Here is a 6,990-nt window from a genome sequence, read left to right on the forward strand (position 1 = left end):
GCTTTAACTGTTTGTTCTCCCCTTGCGTGGGGCTCAGGCAGACGGGGGGCCCCTCTGAGTGGGGAATCCCCCTAGACTCCCACCCCGGGCCCCTGCCTTCCCTGCAGCCAGGAGGGGCTTTACCCCCCCCGGGCCTGGGTGTTGTGCCCATTGGCTGATGGCCACATGCCTCCTGGCACCCACCCCCCCGAGCCAGCCAATCCCTGCCCTGGGGCCGGTGGGAGCCGGCGCCCCCTAGAGGGGACAGGCCCCTGCCCCATTCCCTGCCCCCCTGAGCCAGCCAGTCCCTGCCCTGGGGCCGGTGGGAGCCGGCGCCCCCTAGAGGGGACAGGCCCCTGCCCCATTCCCTGCCCCCCTGAGCCAGCCAGTCCCTGCCCCGGGGCCGGGTGGGAGCCGGCGCCCCCTAAAGGGGACAGGCCCCTGCCCCATTCCCTGCCCCCCTGAGCCAGCCAGTCCCTGCCCAGGGCCGGTGGGAGCCAGTGCCCCCTAGAGGGGACAGGCCCCTGCCCCATTGCCCGCCCCCCCTGAGCCAGCCAGTCCCTGCCCTGGGGCCAGTGGGAGCTGGTGCCCCCTAGAGGGGACAGGCCCCTGCCCCATTCCCTGCCCCCCGAGCCAGCCAATCCCTGCCCTGGGGCCGGTGGGAGCCGGCGCCCCCCAGAGGGGACAGGCCCCTGCCCCATTCCCTGCCCCCCTGAGCCAGCCAGTCCCTGCCCTGGGGCCGGTGGGAGCTGGTGCCCCCTAGAGGGGACAGGCCCCTGCCCCATTCCCTGCCCCCTGAGCCAGCCAGTCCCTGCCCTGGGGCCGGGTGGGAGCCGGCGCCCCCCAGAGGGGACAGGCCCCTGCCCCATTCCCTGCCCCCCTGAGCCAGCCAGTCCCTGCCCTGGGGCCGGGTGGGAGCCGACACCCCCTAGAGGGGACAGGCCCCTGCCCCATTCCCTGCCCCCCTGAGCCAGCCAGTCCCTGCCCTGGGGCCGGTGGGAGCCGGCGCCCCCCAGAGGGGACAGGCCCCGTGCCCCCCAAGCCAGCTGGCTGGTGGCTCTAAGCTCTCCCTTGGCACTTGCTCTGACCCTCCCCCCGGGGGGCTATTTCTGGCCCAGCAGAATGTCTCACCTGCGGCTCCCCCCCCGAGTGGAATGTGGGGGCAGCTGCCCGTCAGCCGAGAAGGGGAACATCTGCTTCGTGTTTTCAGCCGGAGGCTGACGTTTGAGCTGATCCGGCCCCGCCGCGGCGCTTTGCTTTCGCCTCCCCCGGGGTGGCTCCAGTCGCACATCTGTCCGGCTGGCGGCAGCTGCCCGGGCCGCGGTTCGCCGGTACGAGCCACTGCCATGGCCCGTGGCTGGGGGGGCTCCGTGGCGCTAGCCCTGGGCAGCAGATGCCCCCGGACACCTGAAAAGGGGCGCTGGGCCGGCTGGAAATCACTCGCCGATTGTCGCTCCTAAACCCGGCGAGCTGCGTCTTCAAACCCCTTGGGCCGTTTGCCCCCTGCTGCTCTTCGTCGGGGGGCTGGTCTGCACCCTCCCTCATCTGCTGGTTCACAGCCTCCCTCGGTCCCGGCCTCCCCCCGGGCCAGCAACGTCCTAGCCACAGTGAACAATCCCAAGCCCTCTCGGCCTCCCTCCGCCCGCCCAGCTCGGAGTCCCCTCCGGAGCGATCCGCTCGCCATCCCCTGGTCGGCCTCGGGGCCCTTCCCTGCACCTGGGGCTCTGTCACGGACTCACAGGTCGGACTGGGGTGGGGGGTGCCCCGTTCAGTGCGACAGCCCTTCTCGGGGGGCTGCTCTCTCCCGGGGTCAGGCCCCTCCAGCTCCCGGAGCCGCACCTCTCTGAGCCTCAGCACATCTGTCTCTGCTGTGGGCCCCCCCAGGGAGTCCCCTCGCTCTGGGCCCCCCGGGGCCTCCACCCCCGTTCTCTAGCCCGGAGCGACTCTCCGCCAGCGTAACACAGGAGGCTTCTCTCCAGGGAAACGGTCGTAAACAGGGTGGCCTGGGCCTCATCGCCTCTCAGCCACCTCTGGCTGGTCAGGTCACCGGGGTCCTCTCCCTGCAGCCCATTGTCCCCCCACGGGCCAGAACCGGCTGTGACCCCTGAGCTGGGTCTCCGGGTCACCGATCGCTGGGGTCTCCATCCTCCAGGCCATCGGCCAGGTCCCGAGGTCCCTCTCCAGTCCTGTGTCCCAGCAAAGTCCCTCTCCCCTCCCCTCCTTAAACCAGTAACACCTGGGGACACTGAGTCCCCCTCCTTTTGATGAAATCCCCCACGCCTGCCACTCCCACTCGCTCTGTGCCCAAGAAGCCTGGTCTCTGCTCGCTCACGACTCCTGCTCCAGCCTGGCTGCACCACAGCTGGTCTTCACCTGCTGGCTTAGCCCTTGTGTCTGCACACAGGGAAACCCTGCCCAGGGAGCTCAGCTGCGCCTTCCCATGGGCGGGGGCTTTCTTTGTCCCCAGTCACCTGCACTCCAAAAGGGGGCTTGATTGCACCGGGGAGGGCGTGCTTGGTATGCAGCCAGGAGAGGAAGGTAGGGTGCTGGCTAGATTTCAGTGGGGCCTGCCCCGCCCGTGAAATGAGAGTAATGGCGCGGCCCTGCCGTAAATACAGTCACGCTAGGTATGAGCGAGCTCTGATCGTTCTCCCAGCCCGAGCCCAGACTGAAGAATTCCCCTGCCTCGCTGGGGGAAACGGACCAGAACCGCTTCTGGTATCCGTCGGCTTGGCAGAATGCAGCTTCCACGAACGATACCAGGCTTTATTTTGCAGCATTCCCCCCCCCCCCAATATTTTATTGACTTTTAAGTTTCCAGAGCTGCGGGAAATTGCGAGGGGTCTCGGGTCAGATAATACTGATTTCACGGCAGTAGATGCCGATTCCAGAAGCTAAAAGGCAAGCCGTCGGCACCACCTGGCAAAACAGACGCAGGTGCTAGTAAACCATCCAGCTGCGCATCGCTCGGATCTTTAGCCGCGGTGGTGAAATCGGGCTTTGCCGGTAAAAACCGAACCCTTCCGAGTGTTTTAGCCATTCTGGAAGAACTCCCCATCTGGCCGCCAGTTCTGGAGATAGGCGCCCGGGGAGGCTGCAGATCTAGGAGCTGTTCGGGGACGAAGTCCCAGGGTCCCTTGGGGGTGGTCGGTTTCCTCGGCCAAGTCTTCAGATCTGCCGAGGAGTTTCCGCTTCCTGCCTCGCACGGGAGCAGCAGCTGTGGCCCGGTGGCAGGCTGTGTAAACACTCAGCCGGAGAGCTGGCGCGCCCGCCGCCAGGCTGCGTGGCTCCATGCTTCCGAGGGTCGTAGCTCGCAGGAACCTGCTCTCCATAAAGAAAGGGGAATGCTTTGCGCTCTCAGCCCCTGGTCTCTGTGCAGCCAAACGGGGTCCCTTTGCCTCGCCTTCCCAGCCGCCCAGGCACGGACACCTGCCCCCTTCGGGGCGTGTGGCCCTGGGGGTGGCGTTCCAGCTGCCGGCTGCGTTCCCTGTTCCTTGTTAAAAGCCGCGTTCTCCAAAGGGCTCCTCCTTGGGATCCCCGCGTTTCTCAGGCACTCAGCTGGACGGCCCGGAAAGAGAGTGCTTTGTTTTCCCTCCCAACCTCGGGCAGGGGCCTGTCCCTCGCCATGTGTCTGAGCAGCGCCCGGCACAACGGGGCTCTGATCTCAGCTGGGGCAGGGTCCCTCGCCGTGTGTCTGGGCAGCGCCCGGCACAACGGGGCCCTGATCTCAGCTGGGGCAGGGTCTGTCCCTCGCCGTGTGTCTGGGCACGACGGGACCCTGATCTCAGCTGGGGCAGAGTCTGTCCCTCGCTCTGTGTCTGGGCACGACGGGGCCCTGATCTCACCTGGGGCAGGGTCTGTCCCTCGCCGTGTGTCTGGGCACGACGGGGCCTGATCTCAGCTGGGGCAGGGTCTGTCCCTCGCCGTGTGTCTGGGCAGCGCCCGGCACAACGGGGCCCTGATCTCAGCTGGGGCAGGGTCTGTCCCTCGCTCTGTGTCTGGGCACGACGGGGCCTGATCTCAGCTGGGGCAGGGTCTGTCCCCCGCCGTGTGTCTGGGCAGCGCCCGGCACAACGGGGCTCTGATCTCAGCTGGGGCAGGGTCTGTCCCTCGCCATGTGTCTGGGCACGACGGGGCCCTGATCTCAGCTGGGGCAGGGTCTGTCCCTCGCCGTGTGTCTGGGCACGACGGGACCCTGATCTCAGCTGGGGCAGGGTCTGTCCCTGGCCGTGTGTCTGGGCACGACGGGGCCTGATCTCAGCTGGGGCAGGGTCTGTCCCTCGCCGTGTGTCTGGGCACGACGGGACCCTGATCTCAGCTGGGGCAGAGTCTGTCCCTCGCTCTGTGTCTGGGCACGACGGGGCCCTGATCTCACCTGGGGCAGGGTCTGTCCCTCGCCGTGTGTCTGGGCACGACGGGGCCTGATCTCAGCTGGGGCAGGGTCTGTCCCTCGCCGTGTATCTGGGCACGACGGGACCCTGATCTCAGCTGGGACAGGGTCTGTCCCTCGCCGTGTGTCTGGGCACGACGGGACCCTGATCTCAGCTGGGGCAGAGTCTGTCCCTCGCTCTGTGTCTGGGCACGACGGGGCCCTGATCTCACCTGGGGCAGGGTCTGTCCCTTGCCGTGTGTCTGGGCACGACGGGGCCCTGATCTCAGCTGGGGCAGGGTCTGTCCCTCGCCGTGTGTCTGGGCACGACGGACCCTGATCTCAGCTGGGGCAGGGTCTGTCCCTCGCCGTGTGTCTGGGCACGACGGACCCTGATCTCAGCTGGGGCAGGGTCTGTCCCTCGCCGTGTGTCTGGGCACGACGGGGCCTGATCTCAGCTGGGGCAGGGTCTGTCCCTCGCCGTGTATCTGGGCACGACGGGGCCTGATCTCAGCTGGGGCAGGGTCTGTCCCTCGCTCTGTGTCTGGGCACGACGGGACCCTGATCTCAGCTGGGGCAGGGTCTGTCCCTCGCCGTGTGTCTGGGCACGACGGGGCCTGATCTCAGCTGGGGCAGGGTCTGTCCCTCGCCGTGTGTCTGGGCACGACGGGGCCCTGATCTCAGCTGGGGCAGGGTCTGTCCCTCGCTCTGTGTCTGGGCACGACGGGGCCTGATCTCAGCTGGGGCAGGGTCTGTCCCTCGCCGTGTGTCTGGGCACGATGGGGCCTGATCTCAGCTGGGGCAGGGTCTGTCCCTCGCCGTGTGTCTGGGCACGACGGGGCCCTGATCTCAGCTGGGGCAGGGTCTGTCCCTCGCCGTGTGTCTGGGCACGACGGGGCCTGATCTCAGCTGGGGCAGGGTCTGTCCCTCGCCGTGTGTCTGGGCACGGCGGGGCCTGATCTCAGCTGGGGCAGGGTCTGTCCCTCGCCGTGTGTCTGGGCACGACGGGGCCTGATCTCAGCTGGGACAGGGTCTGTCCCTCGCCGTGTGTCTGGGCACGACGGGGCCTGATCTCAGCTGGGGCAGGGTCTGTCCCTCGCCGTGTGTCTGGGCACGGCGGACCCTGATCTCAGCTGGGGCAGGGTCTGTCCCTGGCCGTGTGTCTGGGCACAACGGGACCCTGATCTCAGCTGGGACAGGGTCTGTCCCTTGCCGTGTGTCTGGGCACGATGGACCCTGATCTCAGCTGGGGCAGGGTCTGTCCCTGGCCGTGTGTCTGGGCACGACGGACCCTGATCTCAGCTGGGGCAGGGTCTGTCCCTCGCCGTGTGTCTGGGCACGACGGGGCCTGATCTCAGCTCGGGCAGGGTCTGTCCCTCGCCGTGTGTCTGGGCATGACGGGGCCCTGTTCTCAGCTGGGGCAGGGTCTGTCCCTCGCCGTGTGTCTGGGCACGACGGGACCCTGATCTCAGCTGGGGCAGGGTCTGTCCCTCGCTCTGTGTCTGGGCACGACGGGGCCCTGATCTCAGCTGGGGCAGGGTCTGTCCCTCGCCGTGTGTCTGGGCACGACGGGGCCCTGATCTCAGCTGGGGCAGGGTCTGTCCCTCGCCGTGTGTCTGGGCACGACGGGACCCTGATCTCAGCTGGGGCAGGGTCTGTCCCTGGCCGTGTGTCTGGGCACGACGGGACCCTGATCTCAGCTGGGACAGGGTCTGTCCCTGGCCGTGTGTCTGGGCACGACGGACCCTGATCTCAGCTGGGGCAGGGTCTGTCCCTGGCCGTGTGTCTGGGCACGACGGACCCTGATCTCAGCTGGGGCAGGGTCTGTCCCTCGCCGTGTGTCTGGGCACGACGGGGCCTGATCTCAGCTGGGGCAGGGTCTGTCCCTGGCCGTGTGTCTGGGCACGACGGACCCTGATCTCAGCTGGGGCAGGGTCTGTCCCTTGCCGTGTGTCTGGGCACGACGGACCCTGATCTCAGCTGGGGCAGGGTCTGTCCCTGGCCGTGTGTCTGGGCACGACGGACCCTGATCTCAGCTGGGGCAGGGTCTGTCCCTCGCCGTGTGTCTGGGCACGACGGGGCCTGATCTCAGCTCGGGCAGGGTCTGTCCCTCGCCGTGTGTCTGGGCATGACGGGGCCCTGTTCTCAGCTGGGGCAGGGTCTGTCCCTCGCCGTGTGTCTGGGCACGACGGGGCCCTGATCTCAGCTGGGGCAGGGTCTGTCCCTCGCCGTGTGTCTGGGCACGACGGGACCCTGATCTCAGCTGGGGCAGGGTCTGTCCCTCGCTCTGTGTCTGGGCACGACGGGACCCTGATGTCAGCTGGGGCAGGGTCTGTCCCTCGCCGTGTGTCTGGGCAGCGCCTGGCAAACAGGGCCCTGATCCCAGTGTAAACATGCACCCCAGTGCCGGAGGGGTGGCGTGTGGGCAGGCTCTGATCTGCTGGGAACAGATCCCCTCGCAGTTTGTGAGGAGACTCGCAGGCCATGGCCGTCCCCAGTCCCGAGGGTTGCGCTGATCTGTGGGGAAACGGTGCCGTGTTGGTGTGGGCTGTCATATGGCCCCATTTCCCTCTTCCCCACGGACTTTAATCAGCTGGGCCCACGTTCTGGGAAGCGCAGGCCGGAGGGTTTCGCCCTCGTCC

The sequence above is a fragment of the Gopherus evgoodei genome, unplaced genomic scaffold, assembly GCF_007399415.2.
Source record: "Gopherus evgoodei ecotype Sinaloan lineage unplaced genomic scaffold, rGopEvg1_v1.p scaffold_308_arrow_ctg1, whole genome shotgun sequence".
Classification (NCBI taxonomy): Eukaryota; Metazoa; Chordata; order Testudines; family Testudinidae; genus Gopherus; species Gopherus evgoodei.